Here is a 17802-nt window from a genome sequence, read left to right on the forward strand (position 1 = left end):
CGGGTCATGTGGAGCCTTCTGACTGTCCTGGGGTGGATTCTGTGGTAGATAGGTTGCAGCGGATCTGGAATCATGTGGTGGACAACTTGAAGTTGTCACAGGAGAGGGCTCAGCGCTTTGCCAACCGCCGCCGCGGTGTGGGTCCCCGACTACGCGTTGGGGATTTGGTATGGCTTTCTTCCCGCTTTGTTCCTATGAAGGTCTCCTCTCCCAAATTTAAACCTCGTTTTATTGGGCCTTACAAGATATTGGAAATCCTTAATCCTGTATCTTTTCGTCTGGATCTTCCTGTGTCGTTTGCTATTCACAATGTATTTCATAGGTCCTTGTTGCGGCGGTACATTGTGCCTGTAGTTCCTTCTGCTGAGCCTCCTGCTCCGGTGTTGGTTGAGGGCGAGTTGGAGTACGTGGTGGAGAAGATCTTGGATTCTCGCCTCTCCAGGCGGAGGCTTCAGTACCTGGTCAAGTGGAAGGGCTATGGTCAGGAGGATAATTCCTGGGTGGTCGCCTCTGATGTTCATGCGGCCGATTTAGTTCGTGCCTTTCATGCCGCTCATCCTGATCGCCCTGGTGGTCGTGGTGAGGGTTCGGTGACCCCTCACTAAGGGGGGGGTACTGTTGTGAATTTGCTTTTTGCTCCCTCTAGTGGTTACTAGTTTTTTGACTCTGGTTTTTCTGTCATTCCTTTTATCCGCACCTGGGTCGTTAGTTAGGGGTGTTGCTATATAAGCTCCCTAGACCTTCAGTTCAATGCCTGGCAACGTAGTTATCAGAGCTAGTCTGCTGTGCTCTTGTCTACTGATCCTGGTTCCAGTTATATCAGCTAAGTCTGCCTTTTGCTTTTTGCTATTTGTTTTGGTTTTGTATTTTTGTCCAGCTTGTTCCAAATCTATATCCTGACCTTTGCTGGAAGCTCTAGGGGGCTGGTGTTCTCCCCCCGGACCGTTAGACGGTTCGGGGGTTCTTGAATTTCCAGTGTGGATTTTGATAGGGTTTTTGTTGACCATATAAGTTACCTTTCTTTATTCTGCTATCAGTAAGCGGGCCTCTCTGTGCTAAACCTGGTTCATTTCTGTGTTTGTCATTTCCTCTTACCTCACCGTTATTATTTGTGGGGGGCTTCTATCCAGCTTTGGGGTCCCCTTCTCTGGAGGCAAGAAAGGTCTTTTGTTTTCCTCTACTAGGGGTAGCTAGATTCTCCGGCTGGAGCGTGTCATCTAGAATCAACGTAGGAATGATCCCCGGCTACTTCTAGTGTTGGCGTTAGGAGTAGATATATGGTCAACCCAGTTACCACTGCCCTATGAGCTGGATTTTTGTATTCTGCAGACTTCCACGTACCTCTGAGACCCTCGCCATTGGGGTCATAACAGTATGCCCCATTATTAGCAGACATCACCCTGTGGCTGAGATATGTATGCCCCATTATTAGCAGACGTCACCCTGTGGTTGGGATATGTATGCCCCATTATTAGCAGACGTCACCCTGTGGTTGGGATATGTATGCCCCATTATTAGCAGACATCACCCTGTGGTTGGAATATGTATGCCCCATTATTAGCAGACATCACACTGTGGCTGGGATATGTATGCCCCATTATGAGCAGACAGCACCCTGTGGCTGGGATATGGATGCCCCATTATTAGCAGACGTCACCCTGTGGTTGGAATATGTATGCCCCATTATTAGCAGACATCACACTGTGGCTGGGATACGTATGCCCCATTATTAGCAGACAGCACCCTGTGGCTGGTAAATGGATGCCCCATTATTAGCAGACGTCACCCTGTGGTTGGGATATGTATGCCCCATTATGAGCAGACAGCACCCTGTGGCTGGGATATGGATGCCCCATTATTAGCAGACGTCACCCTGTGGCTGGGATATGGATGCCCCATTATTAGCAGACATCACCCTGTGGTTGGGATATGTATGCCCCATTATTAGCAGATATCACTCTGTGGCTGGGATATGTATGCCCCATTATTAGCAGACATCACCCTGTGGCTGGGATATGTATGTCCCATTATTAGCAGATGTCACCCTGTGGTTGGGATATGTATGCCCCATTATTAGCAGACAGCACCCTGTGGCTGGGATATGGATGCCCCATTAGCAGACGTCACCTTGTGGTTGGGATATGTATGCCCCATTATTAGCAGACATCACACTGTGGCTGGGATATGTATGCCCCATTATTAGCAGACAGCACCCTGTGGCTGGGATATGGATGCCCCATTATTAGCAGACGTCACCCTGTGGCTGGGATATGTATGCCCCATTATTAGCAGACATCACCCTGTGGATGGGATATGGATGCCCCATTATTAGCAGACATCACCCTGTGGCTGGGATATGTATGCCCCATTATTAGCAGACATCACCCTGTGGCTGGGATATGTATGCCCCATTATTAGCAGACATCACCCTGTGGCTGAGATATGTATGCCCCATTATTAGCAGACATCACCCTGTGGCTGAGATATGTATGCCCCATTATTAGCAGACGTCACCCTGTGGTTGGGATATGTATGCCCCATTATTAGCAGACGTCACCCTGTGGATGGGATATGTATGCCCCATTATTAGCAGACATCACCCTGTGGATGGGATATGTATGCCCCATTATTAGCAGACATCACCCTGTGGTTGGGATATGTATGCCCCATTATTAGCAGACATCACCCTGTGGTTGGGATATGTATGCCCCATTATTAGCAGACATCACCCTGTGGTTGGGATATGTATGCCCCATTATTAGCAGACATCACCCTGTGGTTGGGATATGGATGCCCCATTATTAGCAGATGTCACCCTGTGGTTGGGATATGTATGCCCCATTATTAGCAGACATCACACTGTGGCTGGGATATGTATGCCCCATTATTAGCAGACGTCACCCTGTGGATGGGATATGGATGCCCCATTATTAGCAGACATCACCCTGTGGATGGGATATGGATGCCCCATTATTAGCAGACATCACCCTGTGGTTGGGATATGTATGCCCCATTATTAGCAGACATCACCCTGTGGCTGGGATATGTATGCCCCATTATTAGCAGACATCACCCTGTGGCTGGGATATGTATGCCCCATTATTAGCAGACATCACCCTGTGGCTGGGATATGTATGCCCCATTATTAGCAGACATCACCCTGTGGCTGAGATATGTATGCCCCATTATTACCAGACGTCACACTGTGGCTGGGATATGTATGCCCCATTATGAGCAGACAGCACCCTGTGGCTGGGATATGGATGCCCCATTATTAGCAGACGTCACCCTGTGGTTGGGATATGTATTCCCCATTATTAGCAGACGTCACCCTGTGGCTGGGATATGTATGCCCCATTATTAGCAGACATCACCATGTGGCTGGGATATGTATGCCCCATTATGAGCAGACAGCACCCTGTGGCTGGGATATGGATGCCCCATTATTAGCAGACATCACCCTGTGGCTGGGATATGGATGCCCCATTATTAGCAGACATCACCCTGTGGTTGGGATATGTATGCCCCATTATTAGCAGACATCACCCTGTGGCTGGGATATGGATGCCCCATTATTAGCAGACGTCACCCTGTGGTTGGGATATGTATGCCCCATTATTAGCAGACGTCACCCTGTGGTTGGTATATGTATGCCCCATTATTAGCAGACGTCACCCTGTGGTTGGGATATGTATGCCCCATTATTAGCAGACATCACCCTGTGGTTGGAATATGTATGCCCCATTATTAGCAGACATCACACTGTGGCTGGGATATGTATGCCCCATTATTAGCAGACAGCACCCTGTGGCTGGGATATGGATGCCCCATTATTAGCAGACGTCACCCTGTGGTTGGAATATGTATGCCCCATTATTAGCAGACATCACACTGTGGCTGGGATACGTATGCCCCATTATTAGCAGACAGCACCCTGTGGCTGGTATATGGATGCCCCATTATTAGCAGACGTCACCCTGTGGTTGGGATATGTATGCCCCATTATGAGCAGACGTCACCCTGTGGCTGGGATATGGATGCCCCATTATTAGCAGACGTCACCCTGTGGCTGGGATATGTATGCCCCATTATTAGCAGACATCACCCTGTGGCTGGGATATGTATGTCCCATTATTAGCAGACGTCACCCTGTGGTTGGGATATGTATGCCCCATTATTAGCAGACAGCACCCTGTGGCTGGGATATGGATGCCCCATTAGCAGACGTCACCCTGTGGTTGGGATATGTATGCTGCCCCATTATTAGCAGACATCACACTGTGGCTGGGATATGTATGCCCCATTATTAGCAGACAGCACCCTGTGGCTGGGATATGTATGCCCCATTATTAGCAGACATCACCCTGTGGATGGGATATGGATGCCCCATTATTAGCAGACATCACCCTGTGGCTGGGATATGTATGCCCCATTATTAGCAGACAGCACCCTGTGGCTGGGATATGTATGCCCCATTATTAGCAGACATCACCCTGTGGATGGGATATGGATGCCCCATTATTAGCAGACATCACCCTGTGGCTGGGATATGTATGCCCCATTATTAGCAGACATCACCCTGTGGCTGGGATATGTATGCCCCATTATTAGCAGACATCACCCTGTGGCTGAGATATGTATGCCCCATTATTAGCAGACGTCACCCTGTGGTTGGGATGTGTATGCCCCATTATTAGCAGACATCACCCTGTGGTTGGGATATGGATGCCCCATTATTAGCAGACATCACTCTGTGGCTGGGATATGTATGCCCCATTATTAGCAGATATCACTCTGTGACTGGGATATGGATGCCCCATTATTAGCAGACGTCACTCTGTGGTTGGGATATGTATGCCCCATTATTAGCAGACATCACCCTGTGGCTGGGATATGGATGCCCCATTATTAGCAGACATCACCCTGTGGCTGGGATATGGATGCCCCATTATTAGCAGACGTCACCCTGTGGTTGGAATATGGATGCCCCATTATTAGCAGACGTCACCCTGTGGTTGGGATATGTATGCCCCATTATTAGCAGATATCACTCTGTGGCTGGGATATGGATGCCCCATTATTAGCAGACGTCACTCTGTGGTTGGGATATGTATGCCCCATTATTAGCAGACATCACCCTGTGGCTGGGATATGGATGCCCCATTATTAGCAGACATCACCCTGTGGATGGGATATGGATGCCCCATTATTAGCAGACATCACCCTGTGGCTGGGATATGGATGCCCCATTATTAGCAGACGTCACCCTGTGGTTGGAATATGGATGCCCCATTATTAGCAGACGTCACCCTGTGGTTGGGATATGTATGCCCCATTATTAGCAGACCTCACCCTGTGGCTGGGATATGTATGCCCCATTATTAGCAGACGTCACCCTGTGGTTGGAATATGGATGCCCCATTATTAGCAGACGTCACCCTGTGGTTGGGATATGTATGCCCCATTATTAGCAGACGTCACCCTGTGGCTGGGATATGTATGCCCCATTATTAGCAGACATCACCCTGTGGATGGGATATGTATGCCCCATTATTAGCAGACGTCACCCTGTGGCTGGGATATGTATGCCCCAGTATTAGCAGACGTCACCCTGTGGCTGGGATATGTATGCCCCATTATTAGCAGACGTCACCCTGTGGCTGGGATATGTATGCCCCAGTATTAGCAGACGTCACCCTGTGGCTGGGATATGTATGCCCCATTATTAGCAGACATCACCCTGTGGATGGGATATGTATGCCCCAGTATTAGCAGACGTCACCCTGTGGCTGGGATATGTATGCCCCATTATTAGCAGACCTCACCCTGTGGCTGGGATATGTATGCCCCATTATTAGCAGACGTCACCCTGTGGTTGGAATATGGATGCCCCATTATTAGCAGACGTCACCCTGTGGTTGGGATATGTATGCCCCATTATTAGCAGACGTCACCCTGTGGCTGGGATATGTATGCCCCATTATTAGCAGACATCACCCTGTGGATGGGATATGTATGCCCCATTATTAGCAGACGTCACCCTGTGGCTGGGATATGTATGCCCCAGTATTAGCAGACGTCACCCTGTGGCTGGGATATGTATGCCCCATTATTAGCAGACGTCACCCTGTGGCTGGGATATGTATGCCCCAGTATTAGCAGACGTCACCCTGTGGCTGGGATATGTATGCCCCATTATTAGCAGACATCACCCTGTGGATGGGATATGTATGCCCCAGTATTAGCAGACATCACCCTGTGGCTGGGATATGTATGCCCCATTATTAGCAGACGTCACCCTGTGGCTGGGATATGTATGCCCCAGTATTAGCAGACGTCACCCTGTGGCTGGGATATGTATGCCCCATTATTAGCAGACATCACACTGTGGCTGGGATATGGATGCCCCATTATTAGCAGACGTCACCCTGTGGCTGGGATATGGATGCCCCATTATTAGCAGACGTCACCCTGTGGCTGGGATATGGATGCCCCATTATTAGCAGACGTCACCCTGTGGCTGGGATATGGATGCCCCATTATTAGCAGACATCACCCTGTGGCTGGGATATGTATGCCCCATTATTAGCAGACATCACACTGTGGCTGGGATATGTATGGCCCATTATTAGCAGACATCACCCTGTGGCTGGGATATGGATGCCCCAGTATTAGCAGACGTCACCCTGTGGCTGGGATATGTATGCCCCATTATTAGCAGACATCACCCTGTGGTTGGGATATGTATGCCCCATTATTAGCAGACGTCACCCTGTGGCTGGGATATGTATGCCCCATTATTAGCAGACATCACCCTGTGGTTGGGATATGTATGCCCCATTATTAGCAGACATCACCCTGTGGTTGGGATATGTATGCCCCATTATTAGCAGACATCACCCTGTGGTTGGGATATGTATGCCCCATTATTAGCAGACGTCACCCTGTGGCTGGGATATGGATGCCCCATTATTAGCAGACATCACCCTGTGGTTGGGATATGGATGCCCCATTATTAGCAGACGTCACCCTGTGGCTGGGATATGGATGCCCCATTATTAGCAGACGTCACCCTGTGGATGGGATATGTATGCCCCATTATTAGCAGACATCACCCTGTGGTTGGGATATGTATGCCCCATTATTAGCAGACATCACCCTGTGGTTGGGATATGGATGCCCCATTATTAGCAGACATCACCCTGTGGTTGGGATATGGATGCCCCATTATTAGCAGACGTCACCCTGTGGCTGGGATATGGATGCCCCATTATTAGCAGACGTCACCCTGTGGATGGGATATGTATGCCCCATTATTAGCAGACATCACCCTGTGGTTGGGATATGTATGCCCCATTATTAGCAGACATCACCCTGTGGTTGGGATATGGATGCCCCATTATTAGCAGACATCACCCTGTGGTTGGGATATGGATGCCCCATTATTAGCAGACATCACCCTGTGGTTGGGATATGTATGCCCCATTATTAGCAGACATCACCCTGTGGCTGGGATATGGATGCCCCATTATTAGCAGACATCACCCTGTGGCTGGGATATGTATGCCCCATTATGAGCAGACATCACCCTGTGGCTGGGATATGGATGCCCCATTATTAGCAGATATCACCCTGTGGTTGGGATATGTATGCCCCATTATTAGCAGACATCACCCTGTGGTTGGGATATGGATGCCCCATTATTAGCAGACATCACCCTGTGGTTGGGATATGTATGCCCCATTATTAGCAGACATCACCCTGTGGCTGGGATATGGATGCCCCATTATTAGCAGACATCACCCTGTGGCTGGCACAGTAACTCTCTGACCGATCACCTCAGGGAGGGCGAGGATGTGACTTATGTAACCCTATTGATGGAAATTGCTGTGCGCAGACTTTCCCTGCAGGACAGCGCCAGTTCCGAGCAGCTCCAGCAGATGGCGCTTCTAATCCCCAGACGCTGAGACGGAAGGAAAGCTGCACCTCTCCTGTGCAGGAAGGAGCCTGCTCTAACCTGGGCGCACATCTGGAGGAGGAGCAGCCGGTGCTGGGGGCGGAGGCGGATCCGGGCAGGAACATTTGATCACCTGGCAGCTGGAGAATTTCCTTAACCTGTTATCTGCTGTGACCTCTACCCCTCCCTGCAGAGCTGGACCCCAGGAGGCGCCTATATGTACACACGGTGGGTGCATCTGTATGTGTGGGGGTGGTGGCTGTCAGGTGGGCACGTCAGGCTGGCTGCACTATGTACCTGGACCCCACAGTGCAGGGATAGGTGGGCGGCATATGGTATGGAGACAGCCGTGCTCATCCTGTGCGTTATATGGCTAGAGCCCTCCAGTCCTATGTCGCTGACGCAGGCAGCATGGAGCCCTATGACATGGTGCATGCGCTGCAGTCAGCAGTGGCATTAACCCCCGCCGTGCTGGGAGCTGGCTCTGTGCAGTCAGCAGTGGCATTAACCCCCGCCGTGCTGGGAGCTGGCTCTGTGCAGTCAGCAGTGGCGTTAACCCCCGCAGTGCTGGCTCTGTGCAGGCAGCATCTGCTCGCAGGGTGTCACTTGCTGCTGTACCCCGTGTGTCGGGCATGTGGGGCCAGGCTGTTGCTGAGGCTTCCGCCTTGACATTCTGGCGTGGTTACTGGTTAGTGCTACTGGGTTAAAAAAAAAAAAAAAAGCAGAATTAAACAACCAAGTTATGTGTTTCCTCCGCCCAGGAAGCTGCAGCCAAGTCTTCTGCTTCTGTGTCTTCTTTTTCCACATTAACATCTGCTGTGGAATGGAAGGTGTTAAGCGACACGCTGCGTGGGGCCGGGTCTGCACGTTATATGGCATTAGCCGGAGGCACGGCGCTGTCACATCAGACGTTTGCTGGCATGCGCCATGTCACCCAGTGGAGAAGGCGCAGCTACCAAACTCACCCGGTGTAAGTCCTCCGCCACTCTGCAGAGTGATAAAGTGGTGCAAAGTCTGTGTAATTCGTCGCCCCGCCGACATATTGTGTAACACATAGAATAACTATATTTCTGGAAACCTGGCAGGAGCTTGATACATGAGGCAGGCAGTACAAATGCCATTCACTGTAGTTCCACCTGATAGTGATAAGCGAACGTCCCAAGCCACTCGGTGGGCACAGGAGCTCGCTCGCTCATCACTACGCCTGATCAGTGAGCCTAGCTCCCTGCCTTGGTCGGTGGATGGTGTTGGCGGGCTTGGGTTAGGCTGACATTAGATTAGGCTGAGGCCGGGGTCACAAGCCATGTACAAATAATTTCTAAGAAAACAGCAGAAAAGCCTTGTATGTTTATAAAGTGGCGACTCCACAGACAGCCCCACAATGCTGGCTGCTAGATGAGACCCCAGCCTAAAAGCTTGGTTCCATCTCTTAGGGGTATAGCAATATTTCTGTATATCTCACCCCTTGCATTTAGAAGTGTTTATTCTGCTGTTCCATAAATGAGATGCTGTGGATATGAAATCTACAGTGTCGATCAATTTACGCAGTTCTAGGAGATTTCAGTAAATTTCATTCACAATGCAGCAGATTTTTCCATATTGCCGCTGCTTATGCGTCACGTGGAGCATTCCCTTAGTAAGCCATACACATTAAGGCAAAGACAGCAAAGCATACTGATTTCAGGGGGACCATCCTACTCTTTGTGGTGGCACCCTGACTCTCCACCTGCAGATAATGCTAAAATCCACCACACATTAGATGGGCGTCAACCAAATAATTTTCTATCTTTGCTGTTCCACACACAGGAGCATCTCGGCCCGCTCTCCCACACGCGGGGCAGCTTCGTCTCGTCCCGCTCTCCCACACACAGGAGCATCTCGGCCCGCTCTCCCACACGCGGGGCAGCTTCGTCTCGGCCCACTCTCCCACACATGGGGGAGCGCCGTCTCGTCCCGCTCTCCCACACGTGGTGGAGCGCCGTCTCGTCCCGCTCTCCCACACGTGGTGGAGCGCCGTCTCGTCCCGCTCTCCCACACGTGGGGGAGCGCCGTCTCGTCCCGCTCTCCCACACGTGGGGGAGCGCCATCTCGTCCCGCTCTCCCACACGCGGGGGAGCGCCGTCTCGTCCCGCTCTCCCACACGCGGGGGAGCGCCGTCTCGTCCCGCTCTCCCACACGCGGGGGAGTTCCGTCTCGTCCCGCTCTCCCACACGCGGGGGAGTTCCGTCTCGTCCCGCTCTCCCACACGCGGGGGAGTTCCGTCTCGTCCCGCTCTCCCACACGCGGGGGAGCGCCGTCTCGTCCCGCTCTCCCACACGCGGGGGAGCGCCGTCTCGTCCCGCTCTCCCACACGCGGGGGAGCGCCGTCTCGTCCCGCTCTCCCACACGCGGGGGAGCGCCGTCTCGCTAATCAGTACTCTACAGCTACATATTTTTACCCATTTCCAAGTGTAAAATCTGGTGCTAAAACAACATTTTTGTGATGATAAATGTAATTATTTTTTCTTCACTGCAAAATGGTATACAATTTTGTGACACACCTGTGGTTTCAATATGACCACTGTACACCTAGATTAATTCATTGAGAGTTTTAGATCGTAAAATGGGGTCACTTATGGGGGTCTGCTGTTCTGGCACCTCAGGGACTCTCCCAGTGGGTCATGGCACCAGAAAACCATAACAGTATAATCGCACAAAGTAGTTTATTGCATAAGCTTTCTCACATGTCTACTTTACATCAGCATATTTTTTGAAACATAATTTTTTTTGTTAGGAAGTTATAAGGGTTAAAAGTTAAGTCTAATTTTTTTTTCAACAAAATTTACAAAACCATTTTTTTTTAGGGACCACATTCCATCTGGAGTGACTTTGAGGGGTCAATATGGCAGAAGATAAACAAAAGTGATGCAATTCTAAAAACTGCACCTCTCTAGTTGTTCAAAACCATATTAAAGAAGTGCTACACGGGAATTTATGGAATGGGAAACGAAAAAATATACATTTTCACAAAAATGTTGCTTTCGACACAATTTTTTTATTTTCACAAGGGTAACAGGAAAAAATGGACCCCAAAATTTGTTGTGCAATTTCTTCTGAGCATGTCAATACCCCCATATGTTGGGGAAAACCTCTGTTTGGTTGCATGGTAGGGATCGGAAGGGAAGGAGTGCCATTTGACTTTTTGAATGCAAAATTTGCTGGAATAATTAGCGGACACAAAGTTGCATTTAGAGAGCCCCTGATATGCCTAAACAGTGGAAACCCCTCACAAGTGACACCACTTTGGAAACTAGAGCTCTCAGGGAACTCGTGTAGATGTGTGGTGAGCATCTTGAACCCCTAGGTGCTTCTCAGAAGTTGATAAAATTGAACCGTGAAAAAAAAAAAAAATCAAATTTTTCCCCCACACATTTTAATTTAGTCCCCAATTTTTTATTTTTACAAGGTAACATGAGATAATAGACTTCAAAATTTGTTTTGTGATTTCTCCTGAATACGCAGATACCCCATATGTGGTTGAAAACTACTTTTGAGGCACAGTGCAAAGCTCAGAAGGGAAGAAGCGCCATATTGGATTTTAGATTTTGCTGGACTGGTTAGAAGGTGCCATGTCACATTGACAGAGCCCTTGAGGTGCTAGAACAGCAGACCCCCCCCCTTCATTAGAGGCCCCATTTTACAAATTACACCTCTCAATGAATTGATCTAGGTATGCAGTGATCATATTGACACCACAGGTGGGTCACAGAATTGTATTCACTTGGGCTGTGAAGAAAAAATTAATTAGATTTTTACCACCAAAATTTAGTTTTATCCCCAGATCTTACATTTTCACGCTGGGAAATGGGTAAAAATGGCACCAAAATCTGTCCCACAATTTCTGCTGAATGTAGAAATAACCCCATATGTGGCTGATTTTTCTGGTTCTAGTTTGCGGACTCCATATACAGAGCCCCTAAGTACTAGAAGAGCAGAATTCCTTTTCAAGTGACCCGGTTTTGGAAATTCTACCCCTTTGGGAATTTATCTACAGATGTAGTGACTATTTTGACTTCATGTGTGTTTTCCAGAAACAAGCAAGCAGTAGTGGATGTTGCTGGGTGAAAATTGCAAACTGCTGTTGTAGTGACTAGTACATTGTAGTGACCGGTACGTTATGCCCAGCTCGTGCTTCTCGAGACATGCAACAGTAAATTAGGTGGGCTCTTATCACTACAGAAATGGCAAACATGTTCACTTTAAAAGTGGTTTAGGCACACTGTGAGGCTCAGAAGGAAGGGGGACATTTTAGATTTGGGAGCCCGGAATTTGCTGCATTTCTTTTAGGGGACGAGGAGCCATTTTGCTTTTCCAGATCCTTAGTACTGCCAGTAACTTGGAAGTCCCCTATATTACCATTGACAGATGACGGATCTAAGAGGGGACTTACTTTTTTGTGGATTAATTTGAAGCTTTTTTAGGAATATTTTAGATAATGTTTGGGATCACTTTTATCTGGCGCTCTATGCTGAGCACTTACGTTGGGGCTTCAATCTAATCTAAAGCTATAACTTTATTTTTCCAGTGATTGAGCTGCCTTTTTTTTCTCTTTTTAACATCCCTCTATGGGGCTTTCACTATGTGCATTCTGATCGTAGTTCTTATGCATTCTAATGCACCAGCATTTCAATGCATTAGAACTGTCAGCGCTGCATGCAGAAGTTAGGCCTGAGTCACACTACCGTATAAAACGGCCGAGTGCTATGTGATAAAACATAGCATAGCACTTGGCCCAATGTTATACTATGGAGCATCTTGGATCTACGATTATTTTCTCATGCTATACGCTAGTGTCACTCCGGCCTTAGTTAAATCATGCACAGTGCCTGGTGACCTGGATGTTGTCATCGGGGGCGCCGATCGGAGTGCAGATGGGGCTCCCTCCCTCTGCATGCCTGCTAAATGCTGCAATCGCTAGTGATAGCAGTATTTAGGGGCTTGAAGTGCTGGGAGCATTGTAGTGCCGGGTGTCAGCTGTCAGAATCAGCTCACATGCAGTGACGATCGTGCTCGCACAGTCTCTGTGTGCGCAAAATCTCCATGATATATCCATACATCCAAGTTCGGTAAGTACCAGGTGACCTGGACGTATGAATGTCCAATGGTCCGGAATGGGCTAAAGAAGCACTCCTCCCTTTAGCATTAGTTTTTATCCTCTTAATATATTGCAATCATATTATATGACAGTGTACTTACAATTGCTCATTTTGCCTTTCTACACAGCTAATTCATTTCTCTGCTGTATGTAGAAACATGATTTACCGTATTTTGCGGATTATAAGATGCACCATATTATAAGACGCACCCCAAATTTTGAGGAGAAAAATGGGGAAAAAACTTGTTTTTAATAAAATGGTGGTGTTTCTTATAATCTATGTGTCTTATTGCTTATCGGAGGTGGTGGCTGCGGTGAAGCGGAGTCCCAGAGTCGCTGCTGGAGGAGGCAAGAGTGGATCGTTGCTGCAGACTGGGATGAGGGGGGGTTCAGATGTGCGCCGGTGGTGCGGGGGATCAGCTGACATTTTGTGAAAGCCCACAAAGTGCGGGGGCACTTACATGGTTTACTATGCGGTGGACTCCGTGAAAATGGCTCCCGGGGGCGGCGCATGCGCAGATGTTGATCTCTGCACCAAGATCTCGGGAGATGCCTCCCCCAGCAGTGACCCTGGGACCCTGCTCCACTGTGGCTGGTAGGGTACTGTATATCCACGTTATAAGACTCCTCCCCATTTTCCCCCCAAATTTGAGTGAAAAAAAAAAGTGCTTCTTATAATCGGAAAAATATGGTATCTTGTGCCTGCATTTATCTTTCCCCTCTTCAACTACTGACCCAGCTGCTGCCTCCCAGGACCAGTATTAGAAAAAGTGGGGCCCTGGGCAAAAGTTTAAAGTGGGGCCCCAAATGCTAACATTGCACCATCACACAGAAGCATTTAGGTTACATTACATGAGCAGGATGCGGATACAGCTGGCGGAGGGGCCTGGAGCCAGTGCTGGCACTGTGGCCCCTGTATTGAGGGGCCTCATAATGGCCAAGTGGTCTGCCACTATTAGCAATACGCAGGGGTGTTGCTAGGGTCAGAAAAGATTGGGGGCACAAGCCCCAAGACAAAAAGGTGCCCCCCAACCCCCTTCTATTTTTTTTTTTTTTTTTAATACTGCAGATAACACAGTCATAACTGAGTACAGATAATGTAGTAGATGTCACCTGCAGTTCTATGTAACGCTACAGATAACCCTTTGATAACTGTATACAGATAATGCAGTAGATGTAACCTGCAGTCCTATGTAACACAATGGACACCATCATCAATGTCACATGTCTAGACAACTTCTCTTAGCATTTATAAAGGGAACCTGACATGAGATTCCTGCTATCCACATCACAGGCTCCATGGATCAGACACTGGCTGCGTTATTGCAGTCATATAGTTATAGGGAGACACCTGTCAGTCTAGGTGAGCAGATTTCGGGACAGCCTGCCTCGAACTGGCCTTGGACTAATCAGCAAGACACAGACACATTGATGACTTAGGGACTGTGCCTTGATTCTGATGTAAAACACTTTTAATAAGTTACAACATTTTTGCATACTTTGCAATTTACATTAAAATTGTGCAACTTTTGGTGTTTTCACACAAGGTCTGCCCACCTCTGCCAAAATGGGCTGAGTCATGAAAAGTTACTCCAGTTTTTACTTCAGTCCCTGACTGGAGTAACGTTTCTGGAAGCATAGCCCTCATTAAAGGGAACCTGTAATGTCCTAAAAGACTATGAACCAACAGGGTTAATCTGCAGGTTTATAGCGATCTAAAGCCATGCAGCTTCCATACTTAAAAGTGTGGTTAATGTGAGGAAATTAACTTTATTCCTTCTGGCAGCCTCCAGCTTTCAGTCCTATAGGAACAGTTGTAGTCACTGCTCAGTACATAGTGAGTGGTGTCTTTAACCGTACCTCGGTGCTGACTGACAGCCAGCGCTGCACGGATATGCTGCAGGCACAACTATCAGTCACTCACTGTATAAAATTGCTTTTAAGACTGGCATGTACAATGCCAGTCATAATGAATTGCCCCCTTAGTTCCTGGTCAGTTTTTTATACTATGTTTTCTCTGAAAAGCCAGTGAGAGTATGTTCTCATGCAGCGTTTTTTTCAGTAGACAAAACCTGTTCTATTGTCAGTAAAAATATTGCATTCAAAACGCCCATCTTTCAGCTTTTTTTGTGGTGTTCTTTACACTTTTTCGCAGCTTTTTTTTATGTATTTTTTTCTTGGAGTGCGGATGTTTGCTTTGTCTAAAGTATGTTTAAGGCCACGTTCACATGTTCAGTATTTGGTCAGTATTTTACCTCTGTATTTGTAAGTGAAAACCAGGAGTGGGTGTTAAACACAGAAGTGGTGACATGTTTCTATTATACTTTTCCTCTGATTGTTCCACTGCTGTTTCTGCATTACAAATACTGATTTGAAATACTGACCAAATACTGAACGTGTGAACGAGACCTGCGGAGACTGACATGCGACTCATCTTTCCAGACCACAGCATGCCTATCTTGCATATACGCTCAGTCTCCACAAGATAAATCTCACCCATAGAATGTATTAGACGCGGTGAATCAGCACGGGTCAATGAGCACATGCGGATTCACCTGCATTTAATAGCAGGCAGCGCTTTGGATGCAGCGGACATGTGCTGCGTCCAAAGCGCTGTCACTTCTGGATGCACATACCCTAAAAAACGGGTGTTTTGAAAGCAGTGCTTTTACTGCCAAGAGAGCAGGTTTTGGCTGCAGAAAAAAAAGAATGCACCAATAAAGCTGATTCATATGCAGACTTTTATTACGTATGCAGACTTTTATTACGTATGTGTATAGTCTATCCTTATTATTTCACATGGGAATTCATTTATTTCTCCATAATGAATAACCCTGGTCAGCAGACAATATTCCTTCTTGTGTCATCCAGGCAGTAGTGACAGGTGGTCGCCCTGTCAGCAATTACAAGCAGTGATTTAGTGACTGTGGTCAGAGCCGATGCTGATCGCTGCTGTATGTGGCTGTGAATCCTGCCCTGCAGCGATCAGCACGGAGCTCCGGGACCACAGTGAGTAAATCATTACTCTCTGACCTGATACTGCTGGTCTGGGAAATAAAACAATTTCTGGCCGGGGCTCACCTGCTCTTGGGAGTGCGGAGTCAGGGAGAAGCTGCAGGAGGCTGACAGATGGTGGAACTCAGGCACTAGCGTGTGCTGACCTCCATCTGCAAGGGTTGAAAACGGGCAGAGAGTGGGAAGCTGTCCTGGCCGGGAGGAGGAGCTAAGCAGACAGGAAGTGTGTACATATGGACACTGGAGGGGAGATATGGGGCAGTGCACTTTGATCCGGGCCTCGGTCCCGAATCAAATGATGCCCCTGGCAGTACACCACTGGATGGGGTCCCTTGAGGGAGTGGGGACCCTAGGCATTTGACTAGTTTGCCTACCCTTACATCGGCCCTGCTGCCTCCTCTTAACAAACAGGCTCTCCATGCATATGTCGTGACTGTCACACAGCAGCGACACATGCAGCTGCGGAGCCAAACAGCTGATCAGCCGGCTCGATCCAGGAAACCTGAACAAATTCGCTCAACACTAGAGATGAGCAGTGTTTGAGTCGAACTGTTCGCCAATTTCAAATTCGAGCTGTTTTGGGCGGTGTTCGAGTCGTTCGACGAACCCGAACAATTTGCTTAAAATTCGGCTGTTCGAGTTTCTGTTCGATAACTGTTCGTTCACCAAAAGCCTAGCTTGATTTGCACATTAAAACTGTTTATCATTGTTAATGGACTGTTTCAGTGTATAGTGGGCGGGGGATAGATCTGTGCTGAAATAACGCCGATCTCCATTTTTTTTTCTTTCCTGCATTTACAGAGGGGCGGTGCAGTCTCTCAGCCTATCAGCAGTGCGCACACACACAGCAATGTGCATGTGATGCAGACAAGCAAGGGCATGTGTCATTGGCTGTGTATGTCACATGTCACTCCTTGCCCAATGAGAACCAGCCATTTGCCCCGTCGTGACCATTTCCTCACTGCTGCAGCTTAGTGTTAGACGGCACCGCTGCTGCTGTGGGCGCTATACAGACTAAGAGCTCGATTCTATAAAGTTCGAAAATGGGAAACTCGCCTGTTTTTAGCGTTAAAATGTAATTCTCGCTCTGAAAACAATGTAGGTGCGATCCTATACAGTCATTCTCGATTTTGCCGAGTTTTTGCGAAAAAAACTCGCAAGTGCGAGTGCAAACTCGCAAAAAAACTCGCATGCGAGAAAAACTCACAATGGCTATGCGAATTCGAGAAATTCTAGTGCGATCCTATAACCAAACTCCCCTCTCTCTGGCGAGCAAATCTCGACAGTTATGTGGGAGAAAATTACAGTTGGTTGTTTGTGGAGAGAACTAGTTACCTCAGGAGCATCATGGAGCCTTTTCTAGCTGTTTGTGTGGATTTTGAGCGCATTCTGGCTGAAAATGCCAGAACACGGCCGGTACCCCGACCCAGAATATATCGGGATAGGTTGGACATCGCTAATTTATCGGAGAGGAGCATATATGAGCTGACCCGACTCAACCGCAGTGCCCTCACCTACCTATATGGCCTTCTCCAACAGGACCTGGAGCCAATCACCGCTCGTAATCATGCCTTACCTGGGATGCTTAAGATGGTGGCAAGCATTCAGTTTTTGGCCAATGGGTCGTTCCAGCGGCTGGGAGCATTGTGCATGGGCATGTCACAGCCGGCAATGTGTCGGGCATTGGACGACTTTC

General features: G+C 48.3%; 1 protein-coding gene across 2 annotated transcripts in view; it reads left to right on the plus strand.

Annotated features, from left to right (window-relative positions):
* The first annotated feature begins 7962 nt into the window (after window positions 1–7962).
* The window catches only part of MBP (myelin basic protein), a 213137-nt gene continuing 203297 nt past the window's right edge, over window positions 7963–17802 (plus strand). For both annotated transcript variants that reach the window (XM_077270068.1, XM_077270069.1), the window contains exon 1: window positions 7963–8185. The gene's annotated coding sequence lies outside the window, so the exon portion shown is untranslated. The remainder of the gene's footprint in view (window positions 8186–17802) is intronic.

This window comes from Ranitomeya variabilis, chromosome 6, assembly GCF_051348905.1.
Source record: "Ranitomeya variabilis isolate aRanVar5 chromosome 6, aRanVar5.hap1, whole genome shotgun sequence".
NCBI lineage: Eukaryota > Metazoa > Chordata > Amphibia > Anura > Dendrobatidae > Ranitomeya > Ranitomeya variabilis.